We start from the raw sequence: 20047 nt of genomic DNA, 5'->3' as shown, positions 1-20047 counted from the left end.
ATAACTACATTTGTGGTTTAGCCAAACAAGTATGTTAAAGCAAGAAAGGGCCAGGAAATGAGGGATATTTGCAAGGGAATAATGACTGAATGACCATGGAATTTTAAGATGGATAATGAGTGAGAAGAGGCCATGAAAGTGATGAGGGATGGTGAAACACTTGTAGACCAACAGACGGGAGGCCCTGATGAGGGGTCAAAGTGCTGATGGAGTTGAAGTATTGATGGAGGCAGCATATTGGAAGGGTAGAAGATGGTGGTCAGAGTGGGAGAGTCGAAACTGGAAAATGGAAGTAAATTATGTTCCCAAGATCACACAATAGTATGCTGCAAATTCAGGATTTGAACCAAGTCTCTCTTCTCCCAGAGCCCACCCAGCAGTACCCTGAGGGCAAAGTGGGAGTTGCATCAGCTCAGAGAGTCACATTGGCTTTTGTGGTATCTTTCATGCAAATGAGAAGCCAGAGCTTTCTAAGGGCAACTATTTATAGCTCCTCACAGGCCTGCCATGCAACGTTTCTCCTCCCTTTCTCCTCCCTTCCACTTCTTACAGAAATACCAACTGGTTGAAACGGGCTCTTGGCTGGTTCCATGGTGAACATATGTTTGCTGATGACAGGAAACAGACAAGGCCAGCTAATGTGAAAATATGGGGGTCCCTTATGAATTGGGAGTTTAAATACCAGTTTCTGGTGTTTGTGCCTGTGTCATTTTCTCCATGAAACTGATCCTTATCTTTCCAGCTCCATATCTCCCCTGGGGGTGCTTGGTAAGGGCACCCACCCTCTTCAGATATTAACCATCCTCTAACAGCAAAACCGTGACGGGTTTCACGTGGTGTCAGATGTTGGGCAGAGTTAAACACGAAACAGACACCAAGGCACATTGAGATCCTGAGGCAGACTGACGGCAGCCCAGGAATGCAGAGATTGAGGCCCGGTTTCCTATGTGAATGCCGACATATGAAGGTTCCTGACTGTTGTCTGATCACAGCAGGGTGTCATGTATTCTCCCTCTAACACTCTCTCTCTCTCTCATTCTCTCTCACACACAAATGCATGCATACACCAGAAAACCTGGAGGAGTGTGCTCAGGCTTTTTGAAAGCTGTGTGTCTGGAGGCCACATACCGTGAATTTCAAAAGTAGTGAAAAATATATAATCTCTAAATATACATATACCCACTCTTTCAGATTCTTTTCCCATATAGGTTATTACAGAATATTGATAAGAGTTCCCTGTGCTACACAGTAGGTCCTTATTAGTTATCTATTTTATGTATAGTAGTATGTATGTGTCAATCCCAATCTCCCAGTTTATCCCTCTCCTCCCCTTTCCCCCTGTTAACCATAAGTTTGTTTTCTACATCTGTGAGTCAATTTCTGTTTTCACTTTGCTGTACAGCAGAAACTACCACAACATTTTAAATCAACTATACCCCAATAAAAATTTAAAAATAAAAATATGAACACTGTAAAAAATATGTGTATATAATCTCTAGTCCTCAGAGATGACAATAATCATTTAGATGAGAATGATCAAAGAAACAACAGGATTTATTGCTATTGTGAATTTGGGATATTTTGGAGTTGTGGCCTTTCAAATGATCCCATAATCTGGCAAAGGCTCCCTCTCTCCCCTGGGGGTCTCAGAGAAGAAGGCCTGTGTCTGCCGCAGCCTCCCCGGTGTGGGTGTGCCCTCAGTGAGAGATGCAGCTTCCCCCTCGAGGACGTAGAGAAGCTTGGCTTCTGTCCAAGAGGAATTGTATACCTCATTTATTTCATAGAAAAACATGACTCAAGCAGAGATGCTGAATTTATCTAGAAACGGAGGAGCAGAAAGAATAGTGCTGATGTGTGTGTGCGCATGCGCACGTTGTGGGGTGGGGAGAGCAGGGAGCCAGGGTGCTGCGGGGGAGATTCCTGAGAATTAGATGTGACTGACAGTGATAATGAAATAGAATATAAGGGTGGGGTTGGCAGGGAGCTCTAGAAACATCTAATCCAGTCTTTTCATTTATAAGGGGGAAAAACCGAGTTTGTAGAACGGAAGTGATTTGCCCACGTTTAAGGCTTTTGGCTCGATAGTGACATTTTATCTTTAGGAGCAATCCAGCCAAGATAAGTCAAGGAGAGGGCTGGCCCCAGGGGAAATTATAGTTCAAGAATGTGACAATAATAATCATTTATCGAGCAACCTATACCCTTGGTACTATACTTAGGTGCTTTATATACATATTCATATCATTTAACCCTCTCAATAACCATATGAAGAAGGAAATGTTTTTCCATTTTATAAGTGAGAAAACTGAGGCTCTGAAGTGTAAGTCACGTGCTTCAGCACATCCTGCTAAGAGATGGCAAGATGGGATTTGAACCAGGTCTGTCTAGTCCCAGAACCAAACTCCTGTTTTCCACCTCCCTTGTTCCTGTTCTTTTGCTGTTTTTCATTATTCTGGGTCATAATCTTTTTTCCTCTCCATGCTAGCCTGAATCTCCTCCTGCAATATCACAGCCAGACCCAGTCTTCGGATGGCAAGTCATACACCAGAAGCTTTCAATCTCTTCTCTACCTTCCCCCAAAACTCCGTGTCTGTGTTCTCTCTCTCTCTCTCTCCACCCCCCTTTCTCAGACATATGTACGTACACACACACACACACACACACACACCTCTTTGAATTAGAATAAAACTTCAAATACCCCTACCCAATACCTTAGTTATGATAAGAATTCTCTCTACACCATCTTTTTTTTAAAAAATTATTTATTTATTTTTGGCTGCGTTGGGTCTTCGTTGCTGCGTGTGGGCTTTCTCTAGTTGTGGCGAGCAGGGCCTACTCACATAATGTGGTGCGCGGGCTTCTCATTGTGGTGGCTTCTCTTGTTGTGGAGCACGGGCTTTAGGTGCATGGGCTTCAGTAGTTGTGGCACACAGGCTCAGTAGTTGTGGCACACGGGCTTAGTTGCTCCGCGGCATGTGGGATCTTCCCGGACCAGAGCTCGAACGTCCCCTGCACTGGCAGGCAGATTCTTAACCACTGCGCCACCAGGGAAGTCTGTCTCTACACCATCTTGAGGAATCCTACCTCTGTCTGAAACCCTCACTGACAGAAGGACTATGAAGTGCCCACACCATATTTGAGTAACTCTGATGTCTAGAAAGTGATTCTTTGCAGAGGATCTTCATATAATGTCTGTTTTTTAGTTTTGATCCCTTTTTCTAGAGTTGAGTTTCATCCCTCTTCTATATTACATTCCTTCTAATACTACATACCACCATACCTCTAATGACCAGCCTATAGCCTGGCACTTGATAGCTTCTTACAAAAGGCTTTTGGATAAAATTTTCAGTGGTGGCACCAAGGGGGTAGTTGGGGGTCTTAAACTCTCCCATAAGCTCTACCAACTCTCCTCTCCAAGTCACTCCAAATAAGTTTTTTAAAATGTGAGCTTGTTATGTATTGATAAATACAGCTTCAAAGCAAATTCCCTTAATTAATACCACCTCACCTAGACTGTCATGCCAAAGACCCCCATATATAGAATGCTAGAACTGGCACCATCCCTCTTATGGGTGTTCCTTCCTTCTTGCTAAAAAATGTTGGTGGGTTTGAGATAATACATACCAACGCACTGAAGTGCTTACTCTGGCTCTTAATAGCTCTATGACATCTTGAGCCAATTTCTTAACCTCACTAGACCCTCCTTCTTCTCATCTGTAAAAGGGAATAAGAATATCTACATCTTATTGTAGTTTTGATGATTTGTTATAATGTATGTATGTAGCACTCAATAAATAAGCAGTCATAAGAAGTATCCATACTATAAAATATAGGTTCAGTGGTAATTTGGCATTATCTCTCAAGGAACATATTGTCATTTTAACAAGGACCTATGGTGTTCACAATGATTTCCTTAGATAATGACTCTAACTAAGGCCATTATAGTCATAATGATAGTCAGTGGAAGTGATGGCTTTGGTTATGGTTCTTAGGGACAGCTCTCCTTTTACACTACATTGGGACTGACCACCCCTGGAATTTTCTATGAACCTCAGAGTCACAACCAGTGTGGTCTACGTAATGGCGAGCTGCTCCTCCACAGAGGCTACCAGCTTTGTACTTCCCTGGGCAATGAGTGATACTCCCATCAGGAAGCCTGTCCCAGTATATCCACAGCAGCTTTATCAAAAGGAGACCCCTCCACACTGGGCTAAGCAGAAAGAAGAGCTTACACACGAAGCATCCTTTTCTTATATGTGCACAGCATCCTTATTCTAGAGGTTCTTGTTCAGTGACGTACCAAACCAGCACGCCCTGAATCAGGCGTCAGGGTGGAGGGAGATATGTAGCTTGAGAAATTTGTTGTGGAGATTCTGATATGTTCTCTCACCACAGCCGCCTACACATAACCCCTCCCCCTACACACAGTGGCACTTTCATCTTCCACACCCACTTGAGAATCACTGTCCCAGTTGCTTTGCATAGTACCTTTCTAAATGTACACACTCTTGTTGAGTAATTATCCAAAATAATCATCAACCATTTCATCAATGTGGATTGACTTTTTAGGGTTCTTGCTGAGTAATTGAATCTGAATGTAATGATTATGTATTTAAATAATCTTCTGTACTTTCTAGTTTAAATCCACTAAGATCACATTAGGAAGGATTCCCCAAAGAGAAAATCAATTTAGCAAAAGCCTTCAAAGCAGAGGGCCAATACCCAGCATTATGGCTACTCAGGGCTTGAAGTGGAATTAGGCCTAACCTCATTTGTCACCCCATCAAGACTGCTCCCAACTCAGGAAGATATACTGGACTTTAAAAAATGCCTTCTTAGACACCTAATATTCAAGGAATTGGCTCTTTCCCATCCCATCTTACCTGTTTATATATCTCATTATCTCCAGAATGTCCTTTTATTAGTCCCCATCCAAGTTCCAATTGATAAGCTGACAGAAAGAGACAGGGAAAGAAGGAAGAAGAGTAGAAAGGGAGGAGGGAAGGAAGGGAGGAAGAAAGGAATGAAAAGATGGAGAGAATATGCAGTTGTTGAGCACTTAGTATCTGCTAAGCAGCAGAAATGAGTCATAGGATTCAGCAAACATCTTCTATGAGAAGCCAGATACTGCTCAAGTGTTGATGATGTTGTCCTTGCCCTTCAGGAGATTATGTCAGTTTCTGTTGGGTAACTGAGTGCCACCAGCTGTCATACCAGCAGGATTAGATCAATTAGTGATTGAAACTCCATGTAAATAATTACATAATTTATAATTTTGTGCTGTTCTAGTTCAAAGTTACTGTAAACACATCGCAGAGTTTGAGGTGGATTCTCACCAAAGGAAACATCAATATGACTAAAGCTCTCACGTGCACTAGGCTCATGTTTGAGTCACATCCAATTCTCATATGACTCACCATTGTTAGCAATAAACCACGAATGTGACCTACTCACATCTGGATTCTGACCATTGGCTAACTATGGAAAGTGCTTACATGTCCTGCTCTGGAATAAATGAGAATAAGGGGACCAAAGCCCAGGTAGACTTCAAAAGACACTCTATACTCACAACTCTCTTGCTTTGGGAGGTTTGATTGAGCCAAATTTTTTACCTGGCAGGGAGCAAAAGCTAATTTGGGGAACTTTTGGAGTTGGTTCAAAGGATGAGCAGTTCTCAAGAGGAAGAGAAATTCTGTGTTGCTGGTTAGCAAATATCAAGTGCCCCATCTGTTCTGTGAGACAAAATCATCACTGTACCCATCATTTTGTGTTAGCCTCAGAAGCATGATGTGGCTGCTGCTGCTGCTGCTGCCCTGCACATATCCTCTTGGGCCTTTCATTTTGGTGCCAATGGCACTAATTTCCAATTTTTGGCATCTGCGTCTCTTTGCCTGAGGGTTTTCTCTGACCTCCAGGCATGATCTGCCCATAGGAATGGCAAATTGGGAAATGCTGAGGATTCACTGCTTCTGGAAGCAACCATCAATCAATAACTGATGGGAATGACTGGTCTCTTGTCTCTTGGGTGGGGTAACTCCAACACTCATACTTCACACTGTCTTCCAGACACAAGAATGATTAAACTCCTTCCCACAGCAGTTACCTAATTGATAATGCATTCTTTATTGGTTACCTTCTCTTCAAATCACTTCCCCACTATACTGCCACGGTTTCTTGGGATCACCTCCCAAATAAATTACTCACAGTTGAGTCCTTATCTCCAGGTCTACTTCTGAAGGATTCCAGACTAAGTCACAGGTCATCTTTTCTCACCACAGTTTATTTTTTATCACCTTGGTAGAACCAGAAGCTTAAATAATCGAAGTTCTCTTTATCCTTGATTATAAACTAGTGTTGAAAATCCGAACACCCACAGAGATGAGGCAAGTTACATAAACAGGAGAAGAGAGCTGGGTAGAAATTGTGCTAACCAGATGGTACATACTCCATCTCAAACGGCCAGCTGCTCTTCAGCCCCAGCCAATTGTTGCCATGTGGAAAAGTAGGCCCAATGTGGCCACATCAAGTTTTTCATGAGATTCCAGAAATCCATATTTTTGTGTAGAATCTCTTTATATGTAAATGTTGGCCACAAATTCAGATGCTTTCATAACATTGGACTAGCCAAATAAAACACATCTGTGAGCTATATTTGACCCAGGGACCACCAGTTTTCAATCACTATTGTAGAAATACAGCCTTTAGCTGGAAATTCATAGTTAACATTTAAAGTAACAAGAGCTGCTGCTCTTAAAATGGATTTTCACAACCATTGTCACATTTCTTCTAGCAGGTCTTATTCTCACCCCATCCCTTCATGGTTGTATCCAGCATTGCATATCTGCTCAAAAAACAAAAGAGACCCAAGTGGAAGGAGAAAGCTAATTATGGACTTGGCATCTGATTGTGGTCTGGCTTAATATGACATTCTCAGAGCCAACTGGAAAGGAAACCACCACCCAAATCCATCACGACATGTGCTATCACAGTAAGTTTAAATTGGGTGGAAATGTTGTGAGTTTAATAAAATAGAACTGCTGAGATGTACATATATATCTGGGTTTAGTTGATAGCTCTTTCAAGGGCATTGTGATGTCAAATATGTTTGGCAGGTTCAATTCTCTTAACACCACATTTGCACTGTTCTTAAGACAGGGGATGATTGAAAGCATATGTGCTAACAGTAACTATGCATAATGTGTGAAATTAATGAAAATGTAGAGGTTTCACTCTGACTTTCACGGACTTAAGCTAAGCTAGCTCTTTCTAGCTGTGTGGGGAAGAGGAGCAGAGGGTTTCATCATTTTTCCTTACTTTTCTTCTTCTTTTTTTAATTTCAGGAAACAACTTGAGGCTTTTAGCTTTCCTTTTATTTTGACATTTAGGAACCAAAGTGCATAAATAATAAGAGCTGGGACCCTGGAATCCCATCTCCTCCAGTAAGAAAACTCAGTATCCAGTGGTGCTTTTAGTTCTATGTGTCAACTAGTCACCAACTGAGAAAATGGAAAACAATGACATGCTACTGATTTAAGAGAAAATAACTTTATTTTGAGAAAAAAAAACTGTTATTAAAATAATTGAGGGCTTCCCTGGTGGCGCAGTGGTTGAGAGTCCGTCTGCAGATGCAGGGGACACGGGTTCGTGCCCCGGTCTGGGAAGATCCCACATGCCGCGGAGCGGCTGGGCCCGTGAGCCATGGCTGCTGAGCCTGCGCATCCGGAGCCTGTGCTCCGCAACGGGAGGAGCCACAACAGTGAGAGGCCCTCGTACCGCAAAAAAATAAATAAATAATTGAGCAGTACTCTTCAAAAGTGTCAGTCAACAAAGAGTAGGAAAGACTGAGGGACTGTCACTGATTGGAGAATACTAAGGAGACAAGACAACTAATGTAATGTGAGATCCTGGATGAGATCATGGAATTAGAAATGGATCTTAATGAAGAAAGCTGGTGAAATTTTATTAAAGTCTAGTTTAGTTATCAGTATTGTACTGAGACTAATAACTTAATTTCGATAATTGTACTATGGTTATGTAAGACTTTAATGTAAGAAGAAGCTGAGTGAAGGATATATTGGAACTCTGTGTATTATTTTGGTACTTCTATTACTCTAAAACTATCTTAAGGAGATCAACCATGAAGGCAGAGTAAAAGGACATGGCACTCACCTTCCCCCTACAAAGACATAAAAAATACATCTACAAGTGGAGTAATTCTCACTGAAAACAAACTGGAAACTGGAAGAGGGGCTCCTGTACAACAAAGGCTGTAAGAAAGATACACATATAATCGGGTAGGAAGGAGAAAGAGTGATCAGGTCAGGACCTGTGCCCCTGGGAGGGAATTCAGAGGAAAAGGGGACTTACATGGGCAGACACCCATGCTGAGGAGTAAGTGGTGAGAGCCACAGATTGGGTTCCCCAGCCCTGGGGTGTTATGTGGTGGAAGATGAGCCCCCCTGGCTGTTTGGAGGACTGCTGGGAGTAACAGGAGGGCTGTGGGAAGCCTGGATACCACTTGTGAGGAGCATGCATGTGCTGGCCCACCCCCCAAGGCAGGGCAGTGAGAGGTCTGCTCTAGCAGATGGCAGATTTCCTGTGACCACCTCAGTGTGCACCCCAGCCCTAGCCGAGCGAATGCTCCAGCCCTGCTTACTTATTGTCACAGTGTAGCACTGGACCTGGGGTGGCCATGATTAGGGGGAAAACTAGACCCTGGATGCAGAGATTACGAGTCCTCAGGAAGAGCCTGGGTGGGGCAGTGGTCCTTGTTGGCACTTACTCAAACAGCACATCAGAAACAGCCCAGATCTCTGATGGAGCCTGCTCCACCACAGCTCAACCCCCAGTACACACTGAGAGTCCAAGCAGCCCTGACTGCCCTGCAGTGTGACTCCATAATAGGGCAGGAGAGGTGGAGGCTTGGGGGAGTGATTGGCTGTGAGGGACAAAGGAGACTTGCACAGGAGTCTGCATCTGAGCAGAGCAAGGGAAACAATTGCTGGCACCTGCACAGGCAGTGCATTGGAAACAGATACGACCTCTGTCTGTGGCTGACACAAGCTGAGAGCCTGCACAGGGCACATTTGCTTCAGCACTCCCCCCACTGCTGAAGCAAGGGTCCTGGTGCAGGGAGAGGGGAAAGCACACACTTAAAGGGAACAGAGCCATCTGGGGCCCAACCCTCAGAGCTGCTACTCCAGCAACTTGGAAATCAGACCCTACCCCGTTAAGGCAATTATGGTCACTGAGCAGAGGGAAGTCCCATCCCATACCCAGCTCCAGCAGTAACCCCTCCATCTCCAGGCCCAGTCTCTACCCAAGTGATAGCTGTCAGCACACTCTGAGGAGAAACATGACCTGCATCCATGTCAAATCCAGCTCTCCCACCAAAGACATTGGGCACATGCAGCCTGTGTAGGAATGTTCCCACAAAAGAACAATACTTTAAGAGCATAATAGGTAACTTTTCCCTCTAAATTCACAGAGGCAGAGAAGGTTAAGCAAAATGAAAAGGCCGAGGAACTAGTCTCAATTGAAAAAGCAAGAGAAGAACTCTGAAAAAATAAATATGAAATAGAAAAAAACAACTTACCAGATAAAGAATTCAAAACATTGTTAATAAAATGTTAACTGAATTAGAGAAAAGAATAGATGTACACAGTGAATATTATAATGAGGAACTAGAAAATATAAAAAAGACCCAATCAGATATGAAGAATTCAATATCTGAGATAAAAACACATTAGAAGGAATGAATAGCAAACTGGGTGTTACAGAAGAATGTATAAGTGATCTGGAAGATAGAATAATGGAAATCACCCAATCAGAAAAACAAAAACAAAAACAAATTTTAAAAAAGAAAACAATTTAAAAGATATTTGGGATAACATAAAGTGTATCAGTGTTCACATTATAGGAGTCCCAGGAGGAGAAGAGAGAGGGAAGGGGACCAAAAATGTACTTGAGGGTGGGCTTCCCTGGTGGCAAAGTGGTTGAGAGTCCGCCTGCCAATGCAGGGAACACGGGTTCATGCTCCGGTCTGGGAGGATCCCACATGCCACGGTGGCTGAGCCTATGAGCCATGGCCCCTGAGCCTGCACGTCCAAAGCCTGTGCTATGCAACAGGAGAGGCCACAACAGTGAGAGGCCTGCATATCACCAAAAAAAAAAAAAAAAAAAAAAAAGTACTTGAGGAAATTGTGGCTGAAAACTAGACAAACCTGAAAAAGGAAACAGATATCTAGGTAAAAGAAGCACAGAGGGTCCCAAACAAGATGAGTCCAAACAAACACACACCAAGACATATCACAACTAAAATGGTGAAAGTTAAAGATACACAGAGAATTCTAAAGCTAGCAAGATGAAAACAAAGAGTCATATACAAGGGAATCCCCATAGGCTATCAACTGACTTCTCTGTAGAAACTTTGTAGGCCAGAAGGGAGTGGTATGATATAACTAAAGTGTGGAAAGGCAAAAACCTGCAATGTAGGATACTCTACCCAGCAAGACTATCATTTAGAATAACAGGAGAGATAAAGGATTCTCAGACAAGCAAAAACTAAAAGAGTTCATCGATACTAAACCTACCCTGAAATAAATGTTAAAAAGTCTTCTCTAAGTGGAAAAGAAGTCAGAATCTATAGGAAAGGGAAAGTCCCACTAGAAAAAGCAAATATATAGTATGGACTGAGGATCAACCACTTAAGTAAGCCAGTATGATGATTAAGAAACAAACAAACAAAAAAATAAAAACAACTATAACTATAGTAAAAAGTTAAGAGATAAACATGAAGATTAAAATATGACATCAAAAATACAAAATGTGCGAGAGGCAAGTAAAAAATGTAGATCTTTTAGAATCTGTTTAAACTGAAATGGCTACCAGTATAAAACAAGTAAATATAGTCGTAAGTCAAGATGTATGGGCACCATGGTAACAGCAAATCAAAAATCTACATTAGATACACAAAACCTAAAAGGAAAGGAACACAAGCATACTACTAAAGAAAATCATCAAACCACAAGGGAAGGAACAAAAAGAAAAAGATATGAACAGAGAACTACAAAAAAAAGAAAGAAAACAAGTGATAAAATGGCAATAAGTACATACTTATTAATAATTACTTTAAATGTCACTGGACTAAATGCTTCAGTCAAAAGACATAGGGTGGGATTGGATTAAAAGACCAAGATTCTGCTATATACTGTCTACAAGAGACACACTTCAGAGCTAAAGACAGCTAAAGTGAGGGGATAGAAAAAGATATTTCATGAAAATGGAAATGACAAGAAAGTAGGGGGTACCAATACTCATACCAGGCAAAATAGGCTTTAAAACAAAGGCTATAATAAAAGGCAAAGAAGGGTATTTTATAATGATAAAAGGATCAATATAATAAGAATATATTATATTTGCTAACATATATGCACCCAATACAGGAGCACCTAAATATATAAAGCAAATACAAACAGACATAAAGGGAGAAATTGACAGTAATACAATAATAGTAGGGGACTTTAACACCACACTGACATCAATGAACAGATCATACAAACAGAAAATCATTAAGGCAACAGTGGTCTCAAATGACAAAAGAGACCAGTTGAACTTAGTAGATATCTACAGGACATTCCATCCAAAGACAGCAGAATACACAATCTTTTCAAATATACATGGAATGTTATGCAGGATACATCATGTGCTCAGCCACAAAATAATTCTCAACAAGTTTAAGAGGATAGAAATTATATCAAGCATTTTTTTCTGACCTCAATGGTATGAAACTAGAAATCAATTACAGAAAGAAAAAATGGAGAAAGAACAAACATGTGCTACTAAACATGCTACTAAAAACATGCTACTAAAACACCAATGGGTCAATAAAGGAATCAAAGAGAAAATCAGAAAGTATCTCAAGACAAATGAAAATGGAAACACAATACTCTAAAATTTATGGGATGCAGCAAAAGCAGTTCTGAGATGGAAGTTTATAGCAATACAGCCTTCCTAAAAAACAAGAAAATCTCAAACAAACAGCCTAACGTACCACCTAAAAAAATTAGGAAAAAAAAGAACAAAACCATAAACCAGCAGAAGGGAGGAAATAATAAAGATTATAGAGGAAATAAATAAAATAGAGATTAAAAAAATAATAGAGGGTAGGAGGAGTGGCAGCGGCCAGGCAGCTCAGTTTTGCAAAGGCTCTCGGCATGCAACAGCCCACAGGCACCTGGCACGTGCCTGCCTCACCACCTTCCTGCCCAAGAGGAAGGTCAGCTCCTCCAAGGGGGTGGTGAAGGAGGAGCCCAAGAGGAGATTGGCGAGGTTGTCAGCTAAACCGGCTCCTGTAAAAGTGGAAACAAAGCCAAAAAAGGCAGCAGGAAAAAATCTTCAGACAAAAAAGTGCAAACAAAAGGGAAAAGTGGAGCAAAGGGAAAACAGGCTGAAGTGGCTAACCATGAGACTGAAGAAGACTTACCTGCAGAAAATGGAGAAACTAGAAATGAGGAGAGCCCAGCTTCTGATGAAGCAGGAAAGAAAGAAGCCAAGTCTGATTAATATCACACACCCAGTCCTATCAATGGTCCCTGTCTCCCTTCTTGTACAATCCAGAGGAATATTTTTATAAACTATTTTGTAAATGCAAGTTTTTTAGTAGCTCTAGAAACATTTTGAAAAAGGAGGGAATCCCACCTCATCCCATTTTTTAAGTGTAAATGCTTTTTTTAAAGAAGTGAAATCATTTGCTGGTTGTTTATTTTTTGGTACAATCAGAAAATAGTGGAATATTTAATATGGGAGGCTTTGACTGTCTTGGGTTTCAGCTTAACATTCCACAGATGGAGGGTAGCTTTTATATCCTATAATACAAAGCATATTAAATGGCATTTTGGAGTCAGTTATGCATTTAATGTCTTAAACACTTTAAATTACTTCTCTTCCCATGTTGTTTTTGGTAGGATTGTTTCCTAAAGTAAACCACTCACCCCTTGATCTTGGCTCTCCTGGGCAGAATTTTGTGCACTCTGTAACATCTTTGGTCATGGTAGTCCAGTTCTTCTAGTAACTGTTAATGTGCTGTGAACGATTGACAATTTGAGTATGTAGTGTACATGATATTAAATTGTGAATTAGTGGGACTTACAATGTAACAGCATACCAATATTTGAAGATATTGGTACTTGATATCCTGTGAAGGAAAATTTGCTTCCAAATTTTAAACTGGAAAGTCACTGGAATAACTGTTCAGAAAAGAATCACGACTACATGATTTTTTAGATTTTTGGTATGTATGTTGAGAATTGTGTACAAATTGAAATTTCTGTGTACTGATCCTCAAAACAACCAATAAAATCTCAATTATGAAAGAATTTCTTGAAGCACACACACACACAAAAAAAAAAACATTAGAAAAGATCAATGAAACCAAGAGCTGTATTTTGAAAAGATAAACAAAATTGATAAACTTTTAGGCAGGCTAAACAAGAAGGAGAGAGAGAGGACCCAAATAAACAAAATAAAAAATGAAAGAAGAGAAATAAGAACCAATATCACATAAATACAAAAAATCATAATGGAATACTACAAACAGTTATATGACAACAAATTGGACAACCTAGAGGAAATAGACAAATTTCTAGAAATATACAACCTGCCAAGACTGAATCAGGAAGAAACAGATAATTTGAACAGACAAATCACTAGTAGTGAAATTGAATTTGTAATAAAACAAAACAAAACAAAAAAACTCCCAGCAAAAAAGTTCAGAACCAGAGAGCTTCACAGGGGAATTCTACCAAACATATAGAGAAGAGCTAATTCTTATCCTTCTCAAACTATTCCAAAAAATTGACAGGATGGAACACTCCCAGATTTATTCTAAAAGGCCACAATTACCCTGATACCAAATCCAAACAAAGACACTACAAAAAAGAGAGAACATTACAGGCCAATGTCTTTGATAAATATATGCAAAAATTCTCCACAAAATATTCATGAAGCGAATTCAACAAAATGTAAAAAGGATTATACACCACGGTCAAGTTGGATTTATTCCAGGGACACAGGAAGTTTCAATATTTGTATATCAATCAATGTGATACACCACATTAACAAAAGAAAGGATAAAAATCACATGGTCATCTCAATAGACACAGAAAAAGCATTTGACAAAATTCAACATCAATTCATGATAAAAAATGGGTATGGGGGAACATCTCAACATAATAAAGGCCATTTATGACAAACCAACAGCTAACATCATCATCAATGATGAAAAGTTGAAAGTCTTTCCTTTAAATTTACAAACAAGACAAGGATACCCACTCTCTCCACTTCTATTTAACATAGTATTAGAAATCTTGGCCACAGCAATCAGACAAGAAAAAGAAAAGGTATCCAAATTGGAAGGGAAGAAGTAAAACTGTCACTATTTGCAGATGATGACATACTCTATGTAGAAAACCCTAAAGTCTCCACCAAAAAACTATTAGAACTAGTAAATGAATTTAGCAAAATTGTAGAATACAATATTAATATACAGACATCTATTGCTTTTCTATACACTATTAATGAACTATCAGAAAGAAAGTAAAAAAGATTCCATTTAAAAATCACATGAAAAACATAAAATATCTAGGAAAAAATGTTAAGCAAGGAGGTGAAAGACCTATACTCTGAAAACTATAAGACATTGATGAAGGAAATTGAAGATTATAAAGAAATGGAAAGATATCCTGTGCTCTTGGATTAGAAGAATTAATAATATTAAAATGGCCATGTTATTCAAAGCAATACACATATTTAATGCAATCTCTATCAAAATACCCATCACATTTTCCACAGAACCAGAACAAATAATCTTAAAATACATATGGAACCACAAAAAATGAGCAACCCCCCCCCCCAAAATACCAAATCAAAAAAAAAAAGAGAAAAAAACCAAACTGCTGAAGCAATCTTGAGGAAAAAGAACAAAGCTGGAGGTATCACTCTTCCAGACTTCATACTATATTACAAAGCTACAGTAATCAAATAGCATGCTACTGGCACAAAAACGACACTTAGGTCAAGGGAAGAGAATAGAGAGCCCAAAAGTAAACCCATGCACCTATGGTCAATTAATCTATGACAAAGGAGAAAAGAATATACAATGGAGAAAAGACAGTCTCCTCAATAAGTGGTGTTGGGAAAACTGGACAGCTACATGTAAAACAATGAGACTAGAACATTCCCTCACACCATATACAAAAATAAACTCAAAATGGATCAAAGACCTAAATGTAAGACCTAAACCCATAAAATTCCTAGAAGAGAACATAAGAAGAGCACTTTTTGACATAAATTATAGCAATATTTTTTGGATATATCTCAAAAGCAAAAATGAACAAATGGGACCTAATTAAACTTAAAAGCTTTTTCACAGCAAAGGAAACCAGTGTCAAAACAAAAAGATCATCTATAGAATGGGAGAAAATATTTGCAAATGATATTACAGACAGGGATTAATATCCAAAATATACAAAAACTCATGTAACTCAACATGAAACAAACAACCCAATCAAAAAGTGATCAGAAGACCTGAATAGACATTTTTCCAAAGAAGACATACAGATGGCTATTAGGCACATGCAAACATGCTTAACAACACTAATTATTAGTGAAATGCAAATCAAAACTACAGTGCGATATCACCTCACAGCTGTCATAATGGTTATCATCAAAAAGACCAAAAATAACAAATGTTGGTGAGGATGTGGAGAAAAGGGAACCCTTGTGCACCGTTGATGGGAATGTAAATTGGTGCACCACTATGGAAAACAGTATGGAGGTTCCTCAAAAATCTAAAAATAGAACTACCATATGATTCAACAATTCCACTTCTGAGTATATATCTGGAAAAGATGCAGGCAGACTCTCAACCACTGTGCCACCAGGGAAGCCCCTGGAAAAGATGAAAACAGTAATTCAAAAAGATACATGCACCCCAATGTCATAGCAGTACTATTTACAATAGCCAAGATATGGAAGTAAACCAAGTGTCCATCAATAGATAAATGGATAAAGATGTGATATATATGAATATTAATCATTAAAAAGAATGAAATTCTGCCACTGCCAGCAATGTGGATGGACCTAGAGAATTATGCTTAGTGAAATAAGTCAGAGAAAAACGAAATCCGTATAATATCACTTATATGTGGAATCCGAAAAGTAATACAAACATTCATATATAGCAAAACAGAAACAGACTGACAGATATAGAAAACAAACTAGTGATTAACAATGGGGAAGGGGAGGGAGCGGGGCAGGATCCCATCCCCCAATGGGATTAAGAGATGTAATCTAATATGTATAAAATAGATAATCAACAAGAATATATTTTATATAGCACAAGGAATTATAGTCATTATCTTATAACTTTTAATGTAGTATAATCTGTAAAAATACAACCATTATACTGTACACCTGAAACTAATATAATATTTTAAATCAACTACAATAAAAAAAACTATTTCAAAATAAAAAAGCTTTTTTTTTTTTTTTTTAGCGGTACGCGGGCCTCTCACTGTTGTGACCTTTCCCGTTGCGGAGCACAGGCTCCGGACGCGAAGGCTTAGCGGCCATGGCTCACGGGCCCAGCCGCTCCGCGGCATGTGGGATCCTCCCGGACCAGGGCACGAACCCGTGTCCCCTGCATCTGCAGGCGGACTCCCAACCACTGCGCCACCAGGGAAGCCCCAAAAAAGCTTTTTTAAAGAATACTTATAAACAAGATTCTGGTGCACAAAAGGGCTAATCCAAGTAAACAGAATTTCTTACCACATCATTTATTAATAGGTTTTTGAATGAGGAGCATCTGGCATGCTATATGTAATAAAGAGAAACGTATTTTAGTTATATTTTACAGACAGAGAAACTGAAGTTCAGAGAACATTACTTGTCAAAGTTTACCCAACTGTTGATTTCATGAATAGTAAAAGTAGATGATCAGGCATTCCCACTGGAACATTTTCTGGTCCTTAAATGATTTATTATGGTGATTGTCAGGCACAGAAAAAAAGAGGTAAAATGTACAGATATAAAAATCCAGATATAGTCAGTACAAGTAAATGTAAGAATATTTTAAGTGATTAAGATGTTATTTCAAATCAGTGAGTAAAGGATACATTATTTAATAGTGTTCAGACAGTTGATTCTACATTTGGAAAAGAATCAATATGGGGCCCCATATCTCCTAATCCAACCTATAGAAAAATTGATTTAAAAGTGGAAAACAGGGGGGGAGGAGCTTCAAGATGGCAGAAGAGTAAGACGTGGAGATCACCTTACTCCCAACAAATACATCAGAAATACATCTACATGTGGAACAACTCCTACAGAACACCTACTGAACGATGGCAGAAGACCTCAGACCTCCCAAAAGGGAAGAAACTCCCCACATACCTGGGTAGGGCAAAAGAAAAAGCAGAGACAAAAGAATAGGGATGGGACCTGCACCAGTGGGAGGGAGCTGTGAAGGAGGAAAGGTTGCCACACTAGGAAGGTCCTTCGTGGGCGGAGACTGCAGGTGGTGTAGGGGGAAAGCTTCGGAGCCACGGTGGAGAGCGCAGCAACAGGGGTGTGGAGGGCAAAGCGGAGAGATTCCTGCACAGAGGATCGGTGCCGACCAGCACTCACCAGCCCGAGAGGCTTGTCTGCTCACCCGCCGGGGTGGGTGGGGGCTGAGGGCTTCGGTCGGATCCCAGGGAGAGGACTGGGGTTGGCTGCGTGAACACAGCATGAAGGGGGCTAGTGCACCACAGCTAGCCGGGAGGGAGTCCGGGAAAAAGTCTGGAGCTGCTGAAGAGGCAAGAGAATTTTGCTTGCCTCTTTGTTTCCTGGTGCGCAAGGAGAGGGAATTAAGAGCACCACTTAAAGGAGCTCCAGAGATGGGTGCAAGCCGCGGCTATCAGCGCGGACCCCAGAGACGGGCATGAGACACTAAGGTTGATGCTGCTGCCACCAAGAAACCTGTGTGCAAGCACAGGTCACTATTCACACCGCCCCTCCCTGGAGCCTGTGCAGCCCGCCACTGCCAGGGTCCCATGATCCAGGGACAACTTCCCCGGGAGAACACACGGCACGTCTCAGGCTGGTGCAACGTCACGCCAGAGCAGGCTGGCCCCACATTCCCTCCCCTCCCTCCCCCCGGCCAGAGACAGCCAGAGCCCCCTAATCAGCTGCTCCTTTAACCCCGTCCTCTCTGAGTGAAAAACAGACATCCTCAGGTGACCTACACACAGAGGCAGGGCCCAATACAACGCTGAACCCCAGGAGCTGTGCGAACAAAGAAGAGAAATGGAAATTTCTTCCAGCAGCCTCAGGAGCAGTGGATTAAGTCTCCACAATCAACTTGATGTACACTGCAGCTGTGGAATACCTAAATAGACAATGAATCATCCCAAATCAAGGAGGTGGACTTTGGGAGCAACAATATATATATTTTTTCCCTTTTTCTCTTTTTGTGAGTGTGTATGTCTACACTTCTGTGTGTGATTTTGTCGGTATATCTCTGCCTTTACCATTTGTCCTAGGGTTTCTGTTTGTCCATTTTAATTTTTTTTCTTTTAGTATAGTCTTTAGCACTTGTTATCATTGGTGGATCTGTTTTCTGGTTTTGTTGCTCTCCTCTTTCGTTCTTTTTTTATGACTTAAAAATTTTTTAATAATTATTTTTTATTTTAACAACTTTTAATTTGATTTAATTTAATTTTATATTCTTCTTTCTTTCTTTTTTCTCTCTTTTATTCTGAGCCGTGTGGATGACAGGCTCTTCGTGCTCCAGCCAGGCATCAGGGCTATTCCTCTGAGGTGGGATAACCAAGTTCAGGGCACTGGTCCACAAGAGACGTCCCAGCTCCATGTAATAACAAATGGTGAAAATCTCCCAGAGATCTCCATCTCAACACCAAGGTCTAGCTCCACTCAATGACCAGCAAGTTACAGTGCAGGACACCCTATGCCAAACAACTAACAAGACAGGAATGCAGCCCCATCCATTAGCACAGAGGCTACCTAAAATCATAATAAGGCCACAGACACCCCAAAACAATCCACCAGACGTGGATCTGCCCACCAGAAAGACAAGATCCAGCCTCATCCACCAGAACACAGGCACTGGTTCCCTCCAACAGGAAGCCAACACAACCCACAGAACCAAAGTTAGCCACTGGGGGAAGACACCAAAAACAATGGGAACTACGAACCTGAAGCCGGGAAGAGGAGACCCCAACACAATAAGTTTGCAAAATAAGAAGACACAGAAACACACAGCAAATGAAGGAGCAAGGTAAAAACGCACCAGGCCTAACAAATGAAGAGGAAATAGGCAGTCTACTGAAAATGAATTCAGAGTAATCATAGGAAAGAGGATCCAAAATCTTGGAAATAGAATAGAGAAAATAAAAGAAACTTTTAACAAGGACCTAGAAGAACTAAAGAGCAAACAAACAGTGATGAACAACATAATAAATGAAATTAAAAATTCTCTAGAAGGAATCAATAGCAGAATAACTGAGGTAGAAGAATGGAGAAGTGACCTGGAAGATAAAATAGTGTAAATAACTACTGCAGAACAGAATAAGGAAAAAAGAATGAGAGGAATTGAGGAGAGTCTCAGAGACATCTGGGACAACATTAAGCACACCAACATTTGAACTATAGGGGTCCCAGAAGATGAAGAGAAAAAGAAAGGGACTGAGAAAATATTTGAAGAGATTATAGTTGAAAACTTCCCTAATATGGGAAAGGAAATAGTTAATCAAGTCCCGGAAGCACAGAGAGCCCCATACAAAATAATTCCAAGGAGAAACATGCCAAGACACATATTAATCAAACAATCAAATATTAAATACAAAGAAAATATTAAAAGCAAGAAGGGAAAAATAACAAATAACACACAAGGGAATCCCTATAACGTTAACAGCTGAACTTTCAGAAGAAACTCTGCAAGCCAGAAGGGAGTGGCAGGACATATTTAAAGTGATGAAAGGGGAAAAAA

The sequence above is a fragment of the Stenella coeruleoalba genome (genome assembly GCF_951394435.1).
Source record: "Stenella coeruleoalba genome assembly, chromosome: 8".
Taxonomy (NCBI): domain Eukaryota; kingdom Metazoa; phylum Chordata; class Mammalia; order Artiodactyla; family Delphinidae; genus Stenella; species Stenella coeruleoalba.
This window is presented reverse-complemented; position numbering follows the sequence as displayed.